Source organism: Rhineura floridana, chromosome 3, assembly GCF_030035675.1.
Source record: "Rhineura floridana isolate rRhiFlo1 chromosome 3, rRhiFlo1.hap2, whole genome shotgun sequence".
NCBI lineage: Eukaryota > Metazoa > Chordata > Lepidosauria > Squamata > Rhineuridae > Rhineura > Rhineura floridana.
Genome location: NC_084482.1, coordinates 79,951,471 through 79,975,196, shown reverse-complemented (window position 1 = coordinate 79,975,196; position 23,726 = coordinate 79,951,471). Strand labels below are relative to the sequence as shown.

At 39.8% G+C, this 23,726-nt stretch overlaps 1 long non-coding RNA gene across 2 annotated transcripts; it reads left to right on the top strand.

Moving 5' to 3' along the window:
* Positions 1-1,218: 1,218 nt before the first annotated feature.
* On the top strand, positions 1,219-23,726 carry LOC133382199 (uncharacterized). Of its 2 annotated transcripts, XR_009761839.1 has the most exons (5): positions 1,219-1,306; positions 3,729-3,811; positions 9,117-9,263; positions 17,594-17,715; positions 23,155-23,726. It is a non-coding gene; the product is annotated as an uncharacterized LOC133382199 (long non-coding RNA). The 2 variants fall into 2 exon arrangements; XR_009761838.1 differs by lacking the exon at positions 9,117-9,263.

Here is a 23,726-nt window from a genome sequence, read left to right as displayed (position 1 = left end):
TGCAGATCATGAATTAAATTTTTTCCCCAATGGATTAATACTCAAGATCCCAATCTCAGCTTTGAGACCACTTACAGTAATGAACAGGTCAACTTCTTGGATATTTGGTTTACAAAATGTAGGAAGAATCTAAATACTACTATGTATCACAAACCTACAGATAGGAATACTTTTCTCAAGTACGACAGCTATCATCCTGCTCATTTGAAAAACAATCTGCCATATAGCCAATTCTTAAGAATAAAACGCAATTGCTCTAGGAATTCGGATTATTTTCAGGAATCTCAATCTTTGGCACAACATTTTTATGATAGAGGATATCCTACAAAGGTGGTAAAAACAGCTATGCCCAGAGCTGATGCTTGCAAACATGACACTCTGTTATGTCCTCATAAAAGAACAGTGCTAACCCGCACAACATGTGTTCTTCCGTTTAATCCGATTACCAGGAGACTTCAAACATACATCCGTTCCAAATGGCATCAGGTCCAGGATCTGCCGGGCCTAACAACACGGCACAGGGTAGCCTTTAAAAGAAGCAGAAATCTCAAGGACTGGCTGATCCACACAGATTATGTAAAGAGCGGAAATAAGCAGCGTCAACTCATGATTTTTCACACATCTAATCCAACAGGACACCATCCATGTGGCCATTGTTCATACTGCCAATTCACTCACAAGAAAAAATCCTTTGTCAATCCCAACACTGGAAAGTATATCTAAATTCAGGATTTTTTTACCTGCAAATCTGCAGGAGTTATTTATCTCATCTTCTGCCCTTACAATCAGATTTATGTTGGGAAGACATCAAGACCATTAAAACTCCGAACTGGTAAACATCTCTGCAATTTAAGACATCAAAGAGTGGGTGCTCCATTGGTGAGACATTTTGTTGAGAAACATCACAAGCCAACTGACATAACATTTTGGGCCATTGAAAGAGTTGTGGACAATGAGAGACTACTCAGCAGGAGAGAATTATTCTGGATTATCTCTTTTAAAAGTCTGGTTCCTTTGGGGTTAAATGAGGAACTGGATTTCTCTGAATACAAATGAAATCTACAAAAAGGGTCCTGTATGAAAGTTGGGCTGATTTACTACAACTACTGAGTATGCCAGTTACTCTCTGCAAGTATTTGCAGGATCAGCTGTATTCGCAAATGCAGTAATTAAGCAGCTGAGCTGATCCATAGTTCCAATATAGATAACAGAAGTATCAGAATTCGGTCTGTGGTGCTCGTTTTGTGTGGAGCTGGATAAAGAATTTGAACTGCGCAGGCAGAGAAAAAGAAACAGATCTCCATTGGTCAGTACAGGGTCTTATCTTTGTTGTGTTTGGGGAGGGCGAGAGAGTTTCATGTTGCAGCTGGCTAGCAATAGCATTTCGCTTTGTTTGAGCTGCTTTACATAGATGCAAGAGATGCAAGTTTTAATGTTATGACAATTTTTTACTACATATTTGAAGTATGTTATATGGAATGTGGTCTTTAAAAGTGTTTTGCCATATATTTCTGTAAGTCTCAGACCACAATGTTGTCTCCATGTTATTGATTTTAGTTTGTTTTAATGTTTGTAGCTCCTGAGGAAGGATTACTCCGAAACGTGTTGAGCCTCAATAAATTTACCAAGCACCAGAGCCTGCCTCTCTTTTTTGTCCTTTATAGATTACAGCAAAGCCTTTGACTGTGTAGATCATGAAAACTCTGGAATGCTTTAAAAGAAATGGGGGTGCCACAGCATCTGATTGTCCTGATGCGCAACCTATACTCTGGACAAGAGGCTACTGTAAGGACAGAATATGGAGAAACCAATTAGTTCCCAGTCGGAAAGGGTGTGAGACCGGGATGCATTTTATTATCCTATTTGTTTAATCTATACGCAGAATATATACGGAAAGCAAGATTGGACCAAGATGAAGGAGGTGTGAAAATTGGAGGGAGAAACATCAATAATTTAAGATATGCAGACAATACCATACTCTTAGCAGAAACCAGTAATGATTTGAAACGAATGTTGATGAAAGTTAAAGAGGAAAGAGCAAAAGCAGGACTACAGCTGAATGTCAAGAAGACTAAAGTAACGACAACAGAAGATTTATGTAACTTTAAAGTTGACAATGAGGACATTGAACTTGTCAAGGATTATGAATACCTTGGCACAGTCATTAACCAAAATGGAGACAATAGTCAAGTAATCAGAAGAAGGCTAGGACTGGGGAGGGCAGCTATGAGAGAACTAGAAAAGGTCCTCAAATGCAAAGATGTATCACTCAACACTAAAGTCAGGATCATTCAGACCATGGTATTCCTGATCTCTATGTATGGATGTGAAAGTTGGACAGTGAAAAAAGTGGATAAGAGAAAAATCAACTCATTTGAAATGTGGTGTTGGAGGAGAGCTTTGTGCATACCATGGACTGCAAAAAAGACAAATAATTGGGTGTTAGAACAAATTAAACCAGAACTGTCACTAGAAGCTAAAATGATGAAACTGAGGTTGTCATACTTTGGACACATCATTAGAAGACATGATTCACTAGAAAAGACAATGATGCTGGGCAAAACAGAAGGAAGTAGGAAAAGAGGATGACCAAACAAGAGATGGATTGATTCCATAAAGGAAGCCACAGACCTGAACGTACAAGATCTGAACAGGGTGGTTCATGACAGATGCTCTTGGAGGTCACTGATTTATAGGGTCACCATAAGTCGTAATCGACTTGAAGGGGCATAACAACAACAAAAAATTAGAAATCCCATAGCTACAGCAACCTCATACCCTTCATGAATTGAGAGACACAGTAGGGTCATCTCATTAGCCTAATATTAAATGCATCAGTGGTGCAAATGGGTATAAATTAATATTGAAATGGGCAAAGTAATAATGGAATGAATATTTAAAAATGTATTATTTTAATAGCTTTGTGGCAGACAGAAATTAAACAGAATAAACCTTTTTTTAGTATAGAAATACAATTATGGAGAAAGGTAGGACTTCAACAGGTGAAGCTGTCACACATCTTATGTGTGTGGCCTCCTCCACCACCTGCAAAAGAGGGCACAACTTTGTCTTGCAGCCCAAGGCCCAATCCTCTGTCTGTCTGATGTTTTCTTGGTCTTCAGTATATGTTATATATTCGCACACAGCTTGTGACATTATAAATGCTGGTGGGGGAATGTTGAGGATGAACTGATTATGAACTAAAAGTTCATTTAGAAGAAATTGAACTGAAGTAGTTTGTTTTTTAAAACAACAAACTTGGAACTAGTTTCTTTTGGGCAGGATGACTTGAACTAGAACTAGTTTCTTTTTTAAATGAACTTTCCAAGCACTGCCCAAAACCTAGATGTTTCTTACAATCACCACTTAACTAGGCACTTATCTTTTATTGTGATTGAAGGGACAATGTGTGTAAGGTAGCCACTTCTACTCTTTCCTCATAGCTTATCAGCCTGCTCTCATTAAAATCATAGAACCAGATTTGAATTAACCAAAATCTGGAGACTCAAAATATAACAAAAAAGGGAGTTCTTCATTATAGCTTGAATGGGGAAACTATTATGTCCTTGTCTGAAACACAAAGGCCCTCATCTGGTGGTCACTGAAACATCCAGGAAGTCATAAAATCCAAATCATGATTTGAGCCATTATTCATGTCCAAAAGTTCTGCATCATCATAATTCATTTGGAAGGGAGATGTTAACATCTGTCACCTTGTTTTCATACAGTCCTTGTTCACCCGTGTGCTGCTCTTGATCTGAAATGCAGGCAATAATGTGAGGATCCATGCTGTTTGTTGTCCACGCTGCAGGTAGGTAAACAGCTGTGCCACAGAAAAACAGAATCCCAGATGGAAGATACAGCCAGAATATATTTATATCCATATAAGGAAATCAGGATTTAATCAGCATTTAATTTCTTAGCTATACCTTTGGTAGCTACATCACATTTGCTGCTACCTGCCAAAACAACAACAAAACCCTAACTCCAAAACTACATTATTTCTGGCTGCATCACAACCATGATTCATAAGTAAAATGGCTTCAGCATATTAATCTTTCAGAGTGCTCCTCTGCTACTTCTACTGAACCAACCGAATGTTTCTGATCATTACACACTCAGCATGTATTCCATAATGTGCAGATTCCCTGGTGTTCACAAATACATACATACTTAGACCCAGCAACGGGTTATTTGACACTTTTAAGGACAATTATGCTAGTAGCAGTAGGGGGGGGGAAGCAACCCACAATTCAATAGCAAGACCCATTATGTGCATTTGTACAGAACTGGAAAAATACTACGAGAAAATAGCAGAATGGTCAAATGTCAAGAAAAGGCCAATGGAAAAGCTGGAGACTAAGGCCTAGTTGTCACTGAAACCCTAAACCTGCACCTGACTTCTGGCTGCAGGTGGAGGCAGTCATGATCTAATGCTCTGCTTTTTAATAAATAAAACAAACATCTGCACGTAGAACACAAAATATCAGGGAGAGGGGATGCTAGCCTAGTTTGGCTCCCTGACATGCTAGTATTCTGTGTGCATAATTTTTAGGGAGGAAGCCTTTCATCACGTGCAGATTGCAGTAGTACAACTGAGACTCAGATTTATTACCACTGTAAGAAGTGGCCTATGACAAGAGATGACGTTTATTGTGTCATGTTTCATCTGCATGAGAGACCATGGCTGAATTAAGAATAAGAAATATTAGATTATAATGCTGGGACAACCCCCCTGACCCCCCCATTATATGGTTGCAAAAAAGGGGGGAAAGAGGATCGATTTTAGATTTACATTTAGTGTAACAAGGTTATATATTAGGAGGCAAGAGGTTTTCAGAAGTCAGTGATGACACTGAGTGGGAGATTCATTGTCAGTCTCTAACAGTATCACAGTAAACAAATAGACGTTTGACTCCCACAAGTACTGAATAGATGGCCAGAGAGAATCACAAGTCATTTCACACAGAGTCATTAATTGAAAAATGCCAACATGTTTTATTTCAACAAGTACTCACAGCTTATGTCCAGAAGGAGAAAGCAGAGCTGCCAGTTACAATTTGTATTACATCCCAAATTAATGGCCACTTAGCACTTCCTAGAAGAGGCCTACATCATTTATTTCTTAAGTAACATCTGCCTTTCGTCTTCCAGTCTTTTCACCAAAATCCCAGGTATTGTTAATTGAAAGCAAGTCCCAATGATTTCTATAGAACTAATTTCCAAAAATGTGTTCTTAGGATCACAGGTTTTGGCACTCCCACAATTTCGACATGCTGCTCGTGAAGCTAGAATAACAATGTTATTTCAGAACAAAAGGAGGTGTTCAGGGTCTTATGCTACCATAGAATGGCAGATACATTTCCTAGCCAATTACTATGCAACGCAACTCATTTTTGTTAGACCAGAAGTACTCATCTGATAATATTTCAGCTTTCATTCACACATTTGCCTGGGTGGCATATTCATTTTTTCTAAAACAAAACAAAACACCATTAAGCATCAAGGCCAGTAACTGAAGGTTACAGCACAACAATTTTTTACTTTAAAATCTATTTTTATTATTATAAGGGTGTCTGTTTCTAATTCAAGATTGCCTAATGAATCCATTTGTTCCATGTGTTCTGGGATAACCCTACACAGAACGAGCAACAAATGTTTAAACTGGAACCACAGGTGATAAAACATGGATAATTTTGGCACCAACCCTTAGCTCTGAAATGTCCACCATTCTTTCACTTACTTTTTGCAGAGAATCTAGACTATATCATGTCACTGATAGTTCAGGAACCTCTCACCCATAAGCCAAATCCAGACTGCCAGGCCTAGGCCTTTCTGACTGACCCCTAACACTCCCCCCAGTGCACATTTCCTCAGATATGTCCATATCCACAGCCACTCCCCAACCCCCATCACTGGGCTCCTCAAACACCACTACTGTACTGGCACCTGATCAGTACCCTCACCCCTGGTCAGTACGCTCCCCTGTAGCTCTTACTGCAATTCCAGAAGCATTTGTCCTTCAAAGCACTTCCTGGTTCTTTGAGAGCAATCATTGGTAATTGACTTCCTTTGCTAACTTTTGTCAACTTCAAAGAATTTCCTCATTGTTCAAGAATGTTATTTTGCTTCAAACAATGTTGATATGTGTATGGGCAGGGCTGGCACCAAAGGGCAGCCAGGTCAGGTCCTGGCTGAGGGCCTCTGTGGCCCAGAGGGGCCCCTGAAGGGGCCCTCCTTAGGGTGTGGGGGTAGCGCTCCCCTTCCACAATCCTCAGCAAGGTCAACTCCCGACTCTGCTGCAGATCGCAGAGACAGAGCTCCCAGCTCTGCCACAGACTGTGTGGGCCCGCAGTGCCAGCCCGCCCCACCTACCCCTCCTCCCTTTTTGTGAATACTCTGGCTGGGCAGGTGCCATCAACCAATGTGGCAGCAGAGGCTTCTATAAGGGGCTGATGCCCTTACCGCCATATTGATTGATGGCAGGCATGTCAGTGCACGAAGTGTAGCACACATGTGTGCCATCAACAAAGATGGCAGCGGGGATATCAGCCCCTTAGAGAAGCCTCCACCACCATCTTGGTTGATGGCAGCATCCTCTGTGCCCACCGTGCAGGGCATTCACAGAAAAAGAGAAGAGGTAAGTGGAGCGGTCCCACACGGTCTGTAGCGGGGGTTGGGAGCAGTGGGCCCAAGTCAGGCTGGCACCCAAGGGCCCAGCCATGCCTGGCGCCGGCCCTGTGTATAACCTGAGTCAACATTTATAGAGGGCTTTTGTCCATGGAGGAGGACATAACGAGATAATACAGAACTATATTAAGTGTTGTGTGGAACCACCATTTTAATTTTGCTTCCAAAAGACTGGGAAAAAGGGAATGCTGGGAGGACTCTTGTATGGACACATTCATTTTTTTTTTCCTTTCCTCTGGATATGAAAGATGCCATCCTCCCATTAAACAATTGTCTAACAGCAGTAAAGACCTGGATGACGCAGAATAAACTTAAACTAAACCCAGATAAAACAGAGGTGCTGGTGGTTGGACATCGAACTAAGTTGGAAACAGGGAATGTTCCGATATTAGACGGAGTTGTACTCTCTTTAAAGACTCAAGTCCGTAGTCTCGATGTTCTCCTAGACTCGGCCTTGACTCTAGAGGCTCATGTTCTTGCAATCTCTAGAAGCGCTTTCGCCCGCCTGAAGCTAGTTCGTCAATTGCGTCCTTTTTTGGAGCTTTCTGACTTGACCATGGCTACCCATGCCTTGGTCACGTCTAAACTAGATTATTGTAACTCACTTTATTTAGGTCTTCCCCTTAGAATACTCCGCCAATTGAAATTGGTTCAGAGAGCAGCTGTTAGGATGCTAACTGGGGCGGACGTCCGAGCTCACACTACTCCGCTTTTAAAACAACTACACTGGCTTCCAATCTCCTATCGAGTTCAGTTTAAAATCCTGGTTTTAACGTTTAAAGCTTTATCGGGCTCAGGTCCTAGTTATCTATCAAATCGTTTGTCATTTTATGAACCGGCACGTCCTTTAAGATCTTCTTTAGACCCTGGTCTTAATATTCCCTCCTTTTCCCAAATTCACCAGACGGGCATTAGGAATAAACTGTTCTCAGTGGGGGCACCAACTCTTTGGAATGCTCTTCCCCAGGAAATTCGTTCTTCCCCTTCTCTGTTTAGTTTCCGTTGCCCAGTTAAGACCTTTTTATTTCGGTTAGCTTTTGAATTGTAATGTGTGATATACTGTATATTTCTTATAATGTTTTTATAACTTGTTTGGTATGTTATACTGTACTATGTTGTTTTATTATGCTATTGTTTGCCGCTTAGAATTCATTGGAACTGAAGCGGGATATAAACTTTTTAAATAAATAAATAAATAAATAAATAAATAAAATAAATAGCAACTTTCCATCATTGTTGGCAGTATTTCATTTAATATTTGCCTCTAGGATAGCTCTGTCTCCATCTGATTTAACCTTGGAAGCCATCAGGCACTATTCTTCCTCAGTGAATAGCTTTTTAGCTAAAAAAAAGAGTCTTGCCAAAAAGGCCAGGTTAGATCTAGTATGCCAACATTAGTGTGACTAGCACCAGTAGCAAAGTAGTTCTCTGTAGGTCCAGGATTTCAGATAACAAAGCAAAGCAGTCCATATGCAAATAGCTACCTCCATAACTGGAAGAAACTAAACTAAATTCTTTTTACTCTGCTTTCATAAGGCCATAATTATTTCAGCAGAATCATTAGTTACCATGTGCAGAATGACACTCTTAGTTAAATATTTCATTTGAAAAGAATCCTATAATTAAGATATTTGGCAACATTACTAAATCAAAAATAGTTCATAGAAATTAAAGGAGCCGTGCACACTGCTTTTTGGTAGGACATAAAGTCTCACTGCTGCTTGCTGGGAAATTAGATTGAGGGCTTCAGGACCATTTCTGTTCAGTGTATCAAAAGTCCGGTATTCAGCTGGGGTGCAGGGATTGTTATTCATCCACAGCTGAATCATGTAGAGAGCAAAGGTCTGTGACTGGATCTCTTACCTCTTTCTGTTGTCACAAGGGCCATGTCTCAGTGGCAGAGTATCTGCCTTGCATGGTGAAAGTCCCAGGATCAATCCCCAGCACCTCTAGATGGGCCCATGAAAGGCTGCCTGCCTAAACACTGGAGAGCAGCTGCCAGTAACTGTGGACCATAGTCAGCTAGGTGGACAATAGCTTTCCTATGTTCCTATGACTAATAGCAATTGCAGGAGGAACATAGTGTTGATGAAGGTAGTGGAGCTGGGCGAGCAGAGTTAACCATTTCCCCTAAGGAATTTCTCAATAAAAATATTCCATCTGCATTTTGCCCTGTTAGGAAAAACTTACAAGAGCAGCTCCTATGTTTTTTCTAACCGGGCACAATAGTTCCTCATTACCATCACCACAATTTTCATCAAGAAAATGACACTAGGGAAAACCCCTACCCTCTCTCACCACTGCACCACCCCTTATTTGCCAGACATCACAGATCTGTGTACCTGATCTCTCAGTCAGATTTGCAAATACCCCAAAGGAAGTTTAGATTCATTAATAGGTAGTGGTATTTTCAATGGTTTCCCAAGGCAGCTCCCTTCTTGGAGGTTTATGCGGTCAAGCTCTGGCTGAAAGTAGGTTGGCCGGTGGCAAGATTGCTCCTTGAACCCCATCACTCAAGCATGGTTGGAGGAGAAGCATGCATATCTCCCAAGTGAGCCTCAGCTTCCAAACAGGTATGTATGAGGTAGAAGGAAGGATGATCTTCCCTGACCAAAGCACTTAAGATCCCAAATGCAGATCTAAACTTTGTCTCCAGCTCTACTGAGAGCCGTCCCTAAGACTAGAAATTTTACAACAATTCCAAGATTGCTCCTGGTCTTGCTTGCTGATTCTATTTGTCACATTCTTTATGCAGGGATTTAGCTGATTTATAATCTGCAAACATGGTTTGTTTGTTTGTTTGTTTGTTTGTTTGTTTGTTTGTTTGTTTGTTTGTTTGTTTGTTGAACTTATATCCTACCCTTCTCTCCAAAGGAGCCCAGGTCTGCAAACACATCAACAAACAGTTTAACAACAAAAAGAAATGCATTCTAAAACAGTACAAAAACCCAATTGCAGTTTAAAACACTCTAAAAACACAATTACAGTTAAAAGCATTCCAACCCCCACTCCCCCACAGTTATAGTTAAAAACATTCTTCCACCCGGTGATATCTGAGTTGCCAGAAACAGTTTCCCTCAGCCATCAGATGCCTGAATAACCAGGATATTTTTTTCAAATTTCTCCTGAAAGTCAATAGTGATGGAGACAGATGCACCTCACTGGGGAGGGCATTCCACAAATGGGGAGCCACCACTGACAAGGCCCTGTCACGGGTTCATTCCAACCAGGCAGCACTACCAGGGCCTCACCTGGTGTGAAGAATAGAGACCTACTTATAATATTTACCTCATGCAGTGGGGGCATCATAAATCCCCACCCATCCACATTGTCCAGGAACAAGTAAAGGAAGGGCAGGGGCCATACAGCTCTGCCCCTGTCAGCTGCAGATTCAGCACACATGTGAGAAAGGACTCCATGTACTCATGTACACTATAAAGATCATCCATGTGTGTAGGGAATCTGATTAGACTAGAAGCCCCTTCCCACAGATATCAAGCACAGAATTGGCAGTATGTGTGAGTGGTGCTGAGTGTGTTAGCAGTGGGAAAAATACTGGTCTTCTGCAACCAACTGAGAGCAGAATTAAAACTTTGATCCCCCACAGCACTTAGCATAGAGGTCCATTTCCCATAAAAATCCTGCACTAGTGAATTCTGAAGTGCAAGCGCTCTTCCTGACAAGCCCCATAGCCAGATACCCATAGCCATGTTCCTTCTAAGACTACACAACAAAAATGATTTTTTGATGAGTACAGACGTTATGGCTTCAATACCAGGCCAGCTTTTTTGTCACCCTCCCCCACCCTCCCACTTTGCTTAACATCCAGCCTGAAGAAGAGCTCTGATGGACTCAAAAGCTTGCTCGCTATTTTGTGACATTTCAGATGGACATAATAAAGGGATCTGGGTTGTTGTTTTTTTCAAAATAAAGTGGTAGTTTAACCTTTAGCCATGTGTGCCAATATAACTTACCACTTCCTCTGCCTAGCTTGTTTGGTGGGTTTTTCTCTGAGAAAAGACTTTTTTTTCGTGCAGGGGATTGGTAAATAGCACCCCAGGGAATGACATGATAAATCCCTCCTGTGAAATAAGTTGTGGTGCTTCATCTCTGCCCTTCCATGCTCCACTACACCATTGCTGCAGTAACTATTCTCATTGGCAGGTTCCTAGGTATGTTTAGTCAGAAGCAAGTGCTATTTCATTATAAGCAGCAACAGAACTAGACACACAAACAGAATTCTCTTAACAATCTGAAAACAAGACATCCTTTACTGAGACTAAGATCTTCTGAAATAAGTATTTAACTAGACATTGCATGTTCCTTACCAAAACTGTCCTTTTAATTTCTAACTTTTCTTTGCAGGCAGGTCAATCTCACAGTTTAAAAAAAAATTTACTAGTGAAATTGTGCTTAAGAGAAAGTAAAAAAACCTTTAGAAAGAGAGAGAGAGAAACACTGGTTGTGAGAGAAGGGAAATGAAGGATGTGTCCAGTGATGTTCTTAGTGCTTTCAGGGAGCTCTTTGATTCCCTGAAGGCTTCTATCAGTGTAATTGGGAGAAAGGCATAGTTTGCTGATTCCCTCCTGCAGCCTCTCATGCACCCTTCCAAAATCTGCTCCAGATAGTTGGGGGTAGGGATGGATGAATCTGTCCATTTTGGTTCTCTCAGTTTCTCATCTTTCCAATCTTTCATTCAGTTCTCCACATTTCTGCAGCAGTTTGGATTTTTTTAAAAAACAAACAAACATTCTTCAGTGTTTTAGTGTTTGTTTTTTGTAATGAACACATTTTCATATGCAATTTTGATAAATATACACATTTTCTACACAATTATTTCTAATACAATGCATTTTGCATGTTATTATCATTAATAGGAGTATTTATATGTGCACTTTACCCTAATTTATTGCCGCCCTGGACTCCTACTGGGAGGTAGGGCGAGATATAATATAATATAATATAATATAATATAATATAATATAATATAATATAATATAATATAATATAATATAATATAATATAATATAAATTTTTAAACAATATTTGCCTGGAAAACAGCATTGTAAAATTCAGGGAAATGCACATTTCAAAGGATGGATGTGTTTTGGTTCAGGTATTGTTTTGGAAAGTGCTAATTAGGTAGGTTCACCTTTAAATGCAACCTGAATCAAATTTCTCCCCCATCCCTTGTTGGGGGCCCCATTCAGAAGAGCATAGGAGGTGGCAAAGCAGGCTGTGGGGGGGGAGAATGAGAAAAAATGTCCTCCCTCCCCATTCTGCTGATAGAAGCCTTTACTGGATCAAACAACCTTCTGCCAACAGAAGTGACAACACTGGACACAAACCAGGGTAAGCAAGGCAGAAGGGCAAAGTTTCACCAACCTCATTGCCAATTACCTCTGGACCATTTCTCCCACCAGCTGCCTTAATAACCCTTTGCCTGGCCACAAAATATTTTTCAAAAAATAATAATAAAGGACACCCAGAAAAAAAAAACAGGCTGAAAGTGTTTAGCAATGTCATTGACTTCATTCTCTGAAATAACTGAATGAGTGCATGGTGTCAGTTTCAGATAATATGAAACACAGGGAATCAATCCAAGACATGGGAAGGTGAGTGAGCATCTGAGATACATCAGTGAAATGCAGCATACTGTTATTATTTGGAAGGTAGATGGATTGATTCCATAAAGGAACACCTGAACTTACAAGATCTGAACAGGGTGGCGCATGGCAGATGCTCTTGGAGGTCACTGATTCATAGGGTCACCATAAGTCGTAATCAACTTGAAGGCACATAACAATGACAAAACATCAAAACCACATTTCTGCTAAACACTGGAAAAATGCAAGAGAACTTTGTGATAAGTATTCTGTAAAGCCCATGAGGAACAAAACAATGTATTAGTTTTAGTCATTAAGAAATTACTAAATAATTCCCCAAACAACTTCTTTCTCTTTGGGTTAAAAGCCCACCCCTTCCTCAACTCCCAACGTCTTCCCCTCCTTGCCAGTGTCCACAGAATATTCTATCCAATTCCACTCTATTCCAACCACTACCAAATTTCTCCCTCACTAGAAAGATAAAAAGAATGAACTGGATTCCTTCTTTCCCGGTAAACACAAAATGAAAAGACATAACTACTGATTTATCTGTATTCCAACTTCTTTAAGAAGCACCATTTTACTAGAGAAATTGCAAGAGTTGTGTAGAGCAACAGTGACATCCAATGGCTGGCAACATCACCTCAAAGAAACATCTCTTCCTTCCAGCTCTGCTTTGTGTGGGGGATGGGAGGGAGAGAGGATCTTTCTTTTAATAAGGGTGAATTGGGCATTAGCTGTTCTATGTGAAAAACAAGCAGAATGTGTCCCTGGAAACACATCCCAAGGTGTTGAGATTTATCTTGAAGCACAGGCTTAAGCAAAAAAAAAAGAAAAAAAGGAATCCTGGAAATTCATTCCATTACCTTGCTAACAAGTAAGTCCCTATGGGATCATGCAAATAGGAAGGAATAATTTTCATATTTCATTTATATGCCAGTAAGATGTGCAATTGTTGTTCTCACTGTGAAGAGCACAACAATCTGGAAGATGCTGTGTTTCTTTCATGTAGCCAACAGGAAAGAGAAATACGGATGCATCTACCATATCACTTCACCTGCAAAAGGGGAAGAGGGAAAGTTATGAAGTGTTAAAATGCAGCCATTATATCTCTTGCAGGGAAGCAAAATTTACATTCTTTAAATCAGATGGAGCTGAAGCTTTAAGACTGAAGTCAGCTAGATAAATCTGAGCTTTTTTATGGCAAAAAGCCCAAAATCTAAATGCCTATTAATAGTACCGATGAGTTATATGCTTCTAATAGTTTGGTGACAGTGAATTTCATTATATAACAATAAAACCAACTTTATGACTTGCTTAAATACACCTACCTCTATAGTGGGGAGTTTGGTCATTTTAATGTGCATGTTTTTAAATGCAGTACAAAATCACTTTGCTATTACTGATTTCTTCTGTTCTGAAGCCAGAGTTTCTGCATTTGTTAAAACATTCATTTACATAACTCTGATTTCTCACTGATGGATTCTTCCTCTCTTTCTTGAGTTGGAAACTCACGGGACATAAATGATAGAAGTAGGATGAGGGTAGGGTTGCCATATTCCAGTTCCACAAATCCGGGCAGGTTAATTTGCATATTATGTAAAGTATTTGCATATTATGCAAATATTTGCATATTAATACTTGGATTGTCCAGTTGTTTTGTTTTTGTGCCTAGGAATTACCACCAAAAACTGGGAAAAGATGTGAGAAATCTTTTTTTAAAAATAAACATTTTTAGTCTTAAAGGCCTAGACTCTAGTTTCCAACACTATGGAGTATTTATTGATTGATTAAGAGAATTTATATCCTGCCCTTTTGCTGTTAAAAACAGAGCTCAGCACAGCTTACAAATATAATAAAAACAATAAAAATACACAATCAATATAAAAACATAATAAAAACACAAAATAGCAACAAACATAAAGTAAGTCAGGGCAACAGTACAGTTAACCATATACGATATATTTCAAAGATGTGGTGGGTGGAGAAAAACAAGAAGCCAAAATGTTAGGAAAAGGAGTCTTTCACACTACATGCTCAGTTGTAAATACTGTTGCAGCAAGCTTTACAAGTTCCTCCAGTATTCCACTGGTGCAGGCACTCAGACATTCAAAGTATCTGTATGTTTCTTAGGTTTTATAAAAGCAGAGCTTTGCTTAACTCAAAATTTCTTCTCCCTTTGATCAACCACATCTACACAGGTTCCACCTCCATACTCAAAATGAAACTGGGCCTGGAAGTGTGCAACAACCCCACACATACCTTGCTAATTAGATTACCAATGCCAGGAGGATGTCTGTCTTATGGACTACTCTCCTGCTCCCCCCCCCGGGCATCATGAAAGACCCAGTCCTGGGCTCAGAAAGAAAATAAATATCTGGTCCTCTTCAAAGTATTGATAAGCCTCTTGTTTTAATTGAAATAATAATTATAAATTCTTGTTCTTATCACTAATGGGAGTTAATTATCTTGCATATGCTGCTGTTGCTTCTATGGCTGTAACGGAGTGAGGTTAAAGATAAGTGAAATGCAAATAGGAAAAAAACAACACAAAAGGCTGTAATACTTTCCTAAGTGTAATACCATACCAACCACAACAAGATTCCTATGAGTAAGGCAGAAAACTAAGCATCCCACAACCAAAAATATGATAAATGAAGAAATACTTATATAAAAGCATGACTATCAAATATATTTATTATTTACACAAACTGTAAAGATATTTATAGTGCAATCCTAGGTTTATTTATTCAGAAGCAAGTCCCAGCGTATTCAGGGGGGCTTACTCAAACAGGGACAGAAATGCAACTTCAAGTGATAAGCAACTTCATTCACACAACCCAAAATTCTGAATCATGCCACTTTACGCTGTTTTGCAACTGTTTATACTTGTTTTTATGGTTATTGGATTTTAAATGGCTTTATTTCTTGTTGTGAGCTGCCTTGGTTTCCAACCCTACCTCACAGGGGTGTCGGAAAGATTCCATACACGCACATGCAGACACTGCAGATGTATAAATACATACAGCCGATATAATAGTTTATTGTCAAACCAGTTGGTCATTGCAGAAAAATCAGTATTAATTTTTAAAAAATCAGTATTACTTTCCTACAGAATAAAAACTGTAATACCTAAGTAAGCCCTGCCTACTTGCTTTAAAATAGGACTGGAGGGCACAAACACAATTCTTTTTTTAATTCACTCCAAAGTCCCATTGATTTTCAGCACATTCATAACCGTGTCTACTCAAAAGTAAGTCCTATTGAATTAAATGGGATTTACTCTGGGCATATGGGATTAGCATTGCTTTTACAAAAAGCAAGCATTGGGAAAGTTTTCAAAACACTGCCCAAGATCTGACTCCTGCACACAAGAGGAAAAATAACTGAAATGTATATACTTACCCAATTTATGAGATTTTCAGATAAACAGGGGGTGAAACCACCATTTTGTTTTCTAGACACTGCCTAAGGTCACTGAAACTGAAACACAATCCCTGATTGGCTGCAATCCTGAACGGGCGGGGTTAAAGCTACGAAGTGCTATACAGTACTGTTTAAAGAAAGATTTAACAGTCGGGGGGCGGCTGATGTTTTTATGTATATCTCGAGAACCGGACCACCTAGAAACTTAATTTTTTAAAAAAATTAAAGCTGAGAATCCGGGCCATCTAAAGGGCTAGCCGGGCGCCGGGTGGCATGCATAGAATCCGGGTAAAACCTGGCTAACTGGGCAATATGGCAACCCTAGATGAGGGTGATTTAAATGTGGTAGCAGTCAAAGCAATATAAAATTAGGAAGTGGATAAAATGGGACAAAGTGTGATGGAAGGAGATTAAGGAGTAGAGACACACTTACTGTTCTGCTGATTCCATTGTGTCTCCACCTCTCTTTTACTGTAAAACCTGGTGGGATTCGCTTGAGTGCTTTTTAAAAAAAATCAGCTTCAAACAGATTTTGCAACTGATCAGCAGATCAACCCATTGCCCATCCAGGTGTGGCCAAATGGAAATGCTTTGCTGTAGGCGGCTAGTGTGCTCGCAGCCTAAGGCTGCAGTCCTACATTTGTTTAGCTGGCAGTAAGCTCAACTGAACTTAATGGAACTTACTTCTGAATAAACATAGGGTTGCACTGCAAGAAGTCTTTAAATCAGAAGTTTATTTATGTATTATTTATTTATTTATTTAACTTGTATCCCGCCCTTCCTCCCAGCAGGAGCCCAGGGTGTCAAACAAAGCACTAAAACACTTTAAAACGTCATAAAAACAGATCTTAAAATACATTAAAACAAAAACAGCATTAAAAACATTTTAAAAAAAGAAGTTGCCAATGTGATGCTTTTAGAGGTTGTTGGACTACAGCTCCCATCTTCCTTGGCCATTGCCCATGCTGGTTGGAGCTGATGGAAGTTACAGTCCGACAACATTGGTTAAAAATGTTCTCAATACATATCTAGAGAGCACCACATTGGCTGTGGCATAGTTGATCCTGAAGTTTGCTTCTCAAAGTTGGGATGGGGAGAGGCTGAGTATGAGGGCAGCAAGAATTAGACATCAGGCATATCTAAAACTGGTTGGTGAAAGGCAGCTTAGCTGGAAATGTTGCATAAGTAGGGGATTCTTCTTATTCCCAGGACTGGTTCTAGGATTTCAGGGTCACCTGAGCACTGATGGGTCTTCCTCAGTGGATTCTCTTAAGGAGTGAAAGATTGAGAGAGAATGAACAAATGTAGCACTTAAAACATGCTTCTCCACTGTCCCAGAATTCAGCCAGTTCTGTCTCCTCCCTAACTCTTAGCATTCACCAAAACTTCATCAAAAGGTTGTGGGGGTTTTTCACAGCACACAAGGGAAGGTTCTGCAAAGAATTTTTATTTACTACTTTTTAAAAAATTAACTATCTATATATAACGCCTATCAATAACATTGTTCTCTGGACACAGAGAAGGCAGAACAAATACAAACAGAATGAAGACAAAGCTTCTCATGACCACATCACCTGGTGATGTCTCTTTTCCTGTTTCTTATGGCTCAGAATATTCAGAGTGCTCAAATTAAGGGGATATAGGTAGAGATAAAACCCTAATGTATCCACAAGCCCCACCCGTAGTTTTAGTCAGGCCACTCTCTCTGTCCCCACCCCACAGCCTGGTAATGCATGCACTGCTCATCAGCCAGTAATCTGGGCCAGCCAGCCAAAGAAAAAGACAGCCAAAGATAAGCATCTGGCTGATTCAATATAACTAAGACTGCAGTTCTGCTCATTGTTTCCTGCATGTTATGTTTCATTGCACAGTCAATAAGACTTACACAGACATGACTGTCTACAGGATCACAGGCTAAGCCAGAGCACCAGCCTGAAACTCTCCAGGATTCTTGACCCAGACAAATGAGTTCCTGTTAAGACTTCCTGCCACCGTAAGTATCTGTGCATTTTCTGATTTAATTGTTTCTCTTTCTGTGGAAGTAAAAGATGTGCAACATCACCATCTCTGTGGGCTGTATATGTGTTTCTAATTAGCTAGTTCCAGTGGCTCGCTAGAGGGTATTTTGAAGTGTATACACTCTAATTGTCTCTGCTGGGTGTCTTGGGTGATTCTATAGACAACTTAACCTCACTGTAGGAGGGCTGAGCTTAGGGGCATGTCTCTCTGCTCCTTCCCTCCTTCCTAAAATCTCTGTCTCAGATGCCATATAAGGGTAGCAAGAACACAAACATGCTTAAAATTAGAACAAACATTAAATAGCCCAAAGAGAATATGAACCAATGAAATTAAACAGCCGAAGGGAAAACATATAGGGTTGCACTGGTGAATTGTGGCCTTTTCATTCTCTAGAAAATGATTTCAACCAATTTGGAGTTGCAAGGAATTCAGTACTAGCCAGCCAAATGGCAATATTTTGGATTTTCTTTTTAGTTGCTTTGGGTGATTTTTATGGAAAGGTGGGGTATAAATTTTTTAAAAGGAAGCAATGGCTTTTTATGGCTGCCAGATATTTAACCCAAGAGAGACAGGTGGGCGGGGCTGAACCTAGGGAATGTCCCAAGGATTGAACAGGGGAAGTTGGTGGGCTGCCTTTGGCTTCTGGACCTGAGCTATCCTACTCCTGGCCCAGAACTAATCGCTTGATTTTGTTTTTTTAACAAAGGTTGCAGAAGAAAACCTGAAAACAGTTTCTAAACTTGCTTACTCAAGCTCATACTATACTTTGAGTTCAAACAGGACATACACATATCACAAAACCTGACTCTATTCATGGTTCTGTAGCAAAACAGATGTTAATTAACTAAAACATGTAGTCTTAGTAATGCAATAGGTAATGACAACAATTGCCACAATGCATTTGTTTGACATCTATGCACATTTAGGAGACTACCAGCTTCTTTTTTCAAAAGCATTAAAGGATATAAAATTATTGAGGAAGCACATTCTGTAAACTCTACCATACTGTGAGCTACAAGTTTTGACCTAAGTATTTCAAACAAAATATTCATGCCTCCTATTACAAGGGCAGTAAATTAAGCATGGGGATTACAGCAGCTGCAGTAAAAACCCCAAAGAAGAGATGCTATAATTGTTTTATAAGCAATGGTTTCAAACAGCTTTTATTTATAATAAAGAGGATTTACAACACAGTCCTCAATTTGAAGCTGTTCAGCCACTGCATACCCTGATGCAGGGACTGGGACCAGGGCCAGCTGATTCCAAGCATGGGCATTATTCCTTCAATCCCACAATTACTGTGTGCATGTTGAGCAAACAGAACCAACCATGACATGGATCCAGGTTAGTCACCGCTCAGTGCCGATAATTTCTGGATCACTGCTGGAGAGGCAATGGAGCAGAGACAAGGGTGGTAGCAGAGCTACCTTTCAGCAGAACAAAAGAAGTTAACTGCTCTGTGCACCCAGCAGACCCTTGCAGTTACTTTAGGAAGTCAGGAAATCAAATGAAAAGCCTCACTTTACCAGTAATTTGTATGGAATGGACTATTCACTCAGATCTTCCAACTTCAGTCATTTTTATACCTTTAACTGAAATCTGGAGACTATCTGAATACATTGTGTGCTTTCTGGGTGGAATGGTCCACAATCATGGAGCTTTTGTACCTGTAGGACTCTCACCAACAATTCTTACTGCAGCGGTTTAGTGCAGGGGATTATAACTCCAGGTTAGGATTGGGTTCTTGAGGAAGGAACATGACAAGTTTTCAGAGCTTGGAAAAGTTATTTTTTTGAACTACAACTCCCATCAGCCCAAACCAGTGGCCATGCTGGCTGGGGCTTATGGGAGTTGTAGTTCAAAAAAGTAACTTTTCCAAGCTCTGCAAGTTTTGCTCTGAATGTAATTTAATTCAAACTGGAATTCTCTACAATGACTTTTCTGCAAAAGAAGATGTCCCCTACCCATGAAGGTCTGGCCTAGTGCTAGTCTTAGTTTATCTCTCTCAGCGTAAGTGAGAGCCAACCAACCAGCCACCATCTTTGTTGCACTCATTCATTGGGTCCCTATCTAGTATGAATCTATGCTGGAACTATTTTTAACTTTTTATCTGTGGAATTGTTTTTAAATGTTTGTATTGTTTTGTATATGTAATAGTTTTCAATTGTTTTATATATGGCACTGTTTTCAGTTTTGTGTGGGGTTTTTTACTTTTCTTATTTTTATGGTTATAACTCTTTTATTTGTTTTAAATTTGTATATTTTATCGGTGCAACCTGCTCTGGGACCTTATAGTGAAGGGCAGGTAGGAAATCTCATAAAATAAATAAATAAACAAATAAATAAATAAGATCCTAATTAAATCATTAGAAAAGATAATAATGCTGGGGAAAACAGAAGGGAGTAGAAAAAGAGGAAGGCCAAACAAGAGATGGATTGATTCCATGAAGGAAGCCACAGACCTGAACTTATAAGATCTGAACAGGGTGGTTCATGACAGATGCTATTGGAGGTCGCTGATTCATAGGGTCACCATAAGTCGTAGTCGACTTGAAGGCACATAACAACAACAAATTAAAACAGCATTTAGGGACTTTGCACTATCAAGCTGTTATGTGTCAAAGTGACAGCCCTCATTTGTACATCTGCAGTTACTCTACTGAAAATGTCATCTCCTTCCTGCTCTTCTTGACTATGCTCTTCTGATCTTCCTGACTGTGCTCTGCCAGTTTTCTGATGATGATGATGATGATGATGATAATAATCTGGATTTCTAGGCTGCCTTTATACCCTTACAAGGCAAGTTTCAACAGATCATAAAAGACCACATTGCCACCTTGACATACTTTTATGAAAGTGCACATTATAATTACTTAAATAAATACATATAAATTATTTAAAATACCAAGATGTAAAATAGGAGTGAAAACAAACAACAAGAGTAAAATAACAGCAGTAAAAGTTAGCTATAAAATCACCCCAATCTAGACTGCCTTATATTTACACAGACAAAGGCCCTGTCCTCCTTTTCTGTATCTGATCGAAAACACAGATAAGACATTCTTTTCAGAGCTTGGAAGATTACTTTTAAAAAGTAATAAATTACAGTTACAATTACATGGCCCCCCAAAAGTAGTAATTATTGTTACAATTACAATTGCTCTGAAAGTAACTGATTACTTTTTCTCAAAAGTAATCACAACAATTACATTTCAGTTACTTTTTAAAAAATGCCTACAAGGTGCTGGCCTTGGCTGCTGCACATTTAAGTAGCCTAAAACAACATTAAATATAAACACACACATAAAGAGGTAGAATAATAATTATTTTTATCCATAAGATAGCAATGGTGGTCTCTCCGCTGGTAAGGGAGGTGGGGGGGGAGGCAGAGGCCACTACTCAGATCTTTGCACATCAAGCCAAGTGCAACCCCCCCCCCTCAGCCAGCTAGCATAATCTCTCTCACTTAACCACCTTCCGGACCCTGACCTGCCACCAACTAAGGGACAATCACTCAAGCAAACATTTTCCCCTGAGATGCCAAAAAGTTAAAATACTGCAAATGCAGCACAGTAGCCAGAGAGGGTGGTGGAAGCCACTTTGTGTGCCAGGTGCAAGCACAGTATTCACACACACATGTTGTCATCTTTCACCTCCACAGTTCCTTATCTCCATTTTGCTGCTGCCTCCTTCTCCTTTATCCATGCTCTTGCTCTCCAGCTTCTTTTCCCCTCCACTCCATTATTCACCACCACCATCCATTTTTTTAAACAATTGTTTTCTCCACTCTGCCCTGTCTCACTCTCTACCTCCTCCCTCGTCGCCTCCTACCCACCCACAGAGCATGAGGGAAGAGCAACACTGCACAGAAGCCCAGTTTGAGGCACATGATTTTCATCCACAAATCAGAGGACCAGAAGACTTTCCCTGCTGCCCCCCCAAGTAATGCCCCGAAGTAATGCTGGAAAAATTACAATTACTCCACAAAAGTAGTAAAATTACTCCTAGTTCTATTACAATCAACATGTAAAGGAATTATCCATTCGTTCCTCAAAAAAGTAATGAATTAGAATTAATTTGTTACTTCCAAACTCTGATTCTTTTGCACATTTTTCCCATATTGAAACTTGTGAAAGAGTCCATGGTGCATTTTGGTGTGTGTGATGCTAACACAGCAGCCATGTCCAGGAACTATGTAGATCTGGGTAGACGACATTCTGCACAAAGTTGCCACAATCTAGCCATAGTTACAATACACTCCTTATTTCCTCTAGTTCCACCCAACTAGATGTGTGGCTGATGGCATCAGTCTCAAGCCCCTACAATAAATCCAGGGATTCTCTGTTTCCAACTCACAGGACTACAGGTAGGGTTGTTTCAATTTCTACTATAAACAGAGATTTAGGAGTGCTAGAATCTAGTTTGTAGGTTGGTAAACATATGGGACAGGTTTAAAGAAGCTGTAGCTCATCTTTAATGTCCTTCAATCTGTTCCAACACTTCTTGGGATCAGGTATTTCTCTTAAGGGAGATATATTTTGGAACAGAGTTTAGGATATATATAACCTGCTAGTTAGTTAGTTGGTTGGTTAGTTGGTTAGTTTTTTATTTTTTTTATTAATATCCTGCCCTTCCTCCCAGCAGGAGCCCAGGACAGCAAACAGAGATGCTAAAAACACTTTAAAACATCATAAAAACACATCTTAAAATACATTAAAACAAAACAACGTTAAAAACATTTTTTTAAAAAGCTTTAAAAAGATCTTTTTAAAAGGGTTAAAAACTTTATTAAAAAAACATATTAACAAGCAATTCCAACACAGACGCAGACTGGGATAGGTCTCAACTTAAAAGGTTTGTTGAAAGGAAAGTCTTCAAAAGGTGCCCAAAAGATAGCAGAGATGGTGCCTGCCTAATATTCAAAGGGAGGGAATTCCACAGGGTAGGTGCTGCCACACTAAAGGTCCGCTTCCTATGTTGTGTGGAACGAACCTCCTGATAAGATGGTATCTGCAGGAGGCCCTCACTTGTAGAACACAGTGATCGACTTGGTATATAAGGGGTAAGATGGTCTTTCAGGTATCCTGGTCGCAGCCTGTATAGGGCTTTGTACACCAAAACTAGAACCTTGAACTTGGCCCGGTAGCAAATGGGCAGCCAGTGCAATTATTTCAGCAGCAGGGTGACATGTTGGTGATACCTGCCCCAGTGAGCAGTCTTGCCGCCATATTTTGCACCAGCTGCAGCTTCCGGACCAACCTCAAGGGCAGCCCTAAATAGAGTGCATTACAGTAATTCAGCCTGGAGGTATCTCTGACTCCACTGTTTTACTAGTTCTTTACACACTAAATGGGCCAGCATAAGACAGAGATGAAAGATGCTAGAAATGACTATGTGTTTTATTATCATGCAGGTTACTGCGTGATGCTTGGATTTTCTTTCCACAAGGAAAAGGAATCAGAACATGACATAAAATGTTTGGGAAATATCAGTTACCTATATGTCCCAAGGAGATGAGAGATGTCACTTCAGTGCCTTAAACTTCTATAAATGAACCCTTAGAATATTTGTTTTCAAGATACTATGCTGAATACTATCCTCACACACTGTATCAACTACAGCAGCAATCAGATTGGATGCTAATATTTTAATTACTTCAATGGGAATAAAAGACTGGTTTAATTTCTATTCTTAATGAGACAGTACCTGTAATGAAGTCTCTATCTGATTCTCCTTTGGAAGGGGATGTTGGAAGACTAGAAGAAATCATCAAGAAGACCAGGGACCCTGTTCCTGACTGAGAAGACTCCACTCCTCCATCCATCGCCTCCCTCAGTCTCAGTGTGTGTCTCAGATTGTTGGCCGTAATCCTCAGACATCCTGCATCAAATCGCCAGACATCCTGCATCAACTGATATCTAATTTTCTTGCCAAGTTTTGTGTTAATATACTAGGAAAACTGTAGATTGATTGCAATAGCTTTAT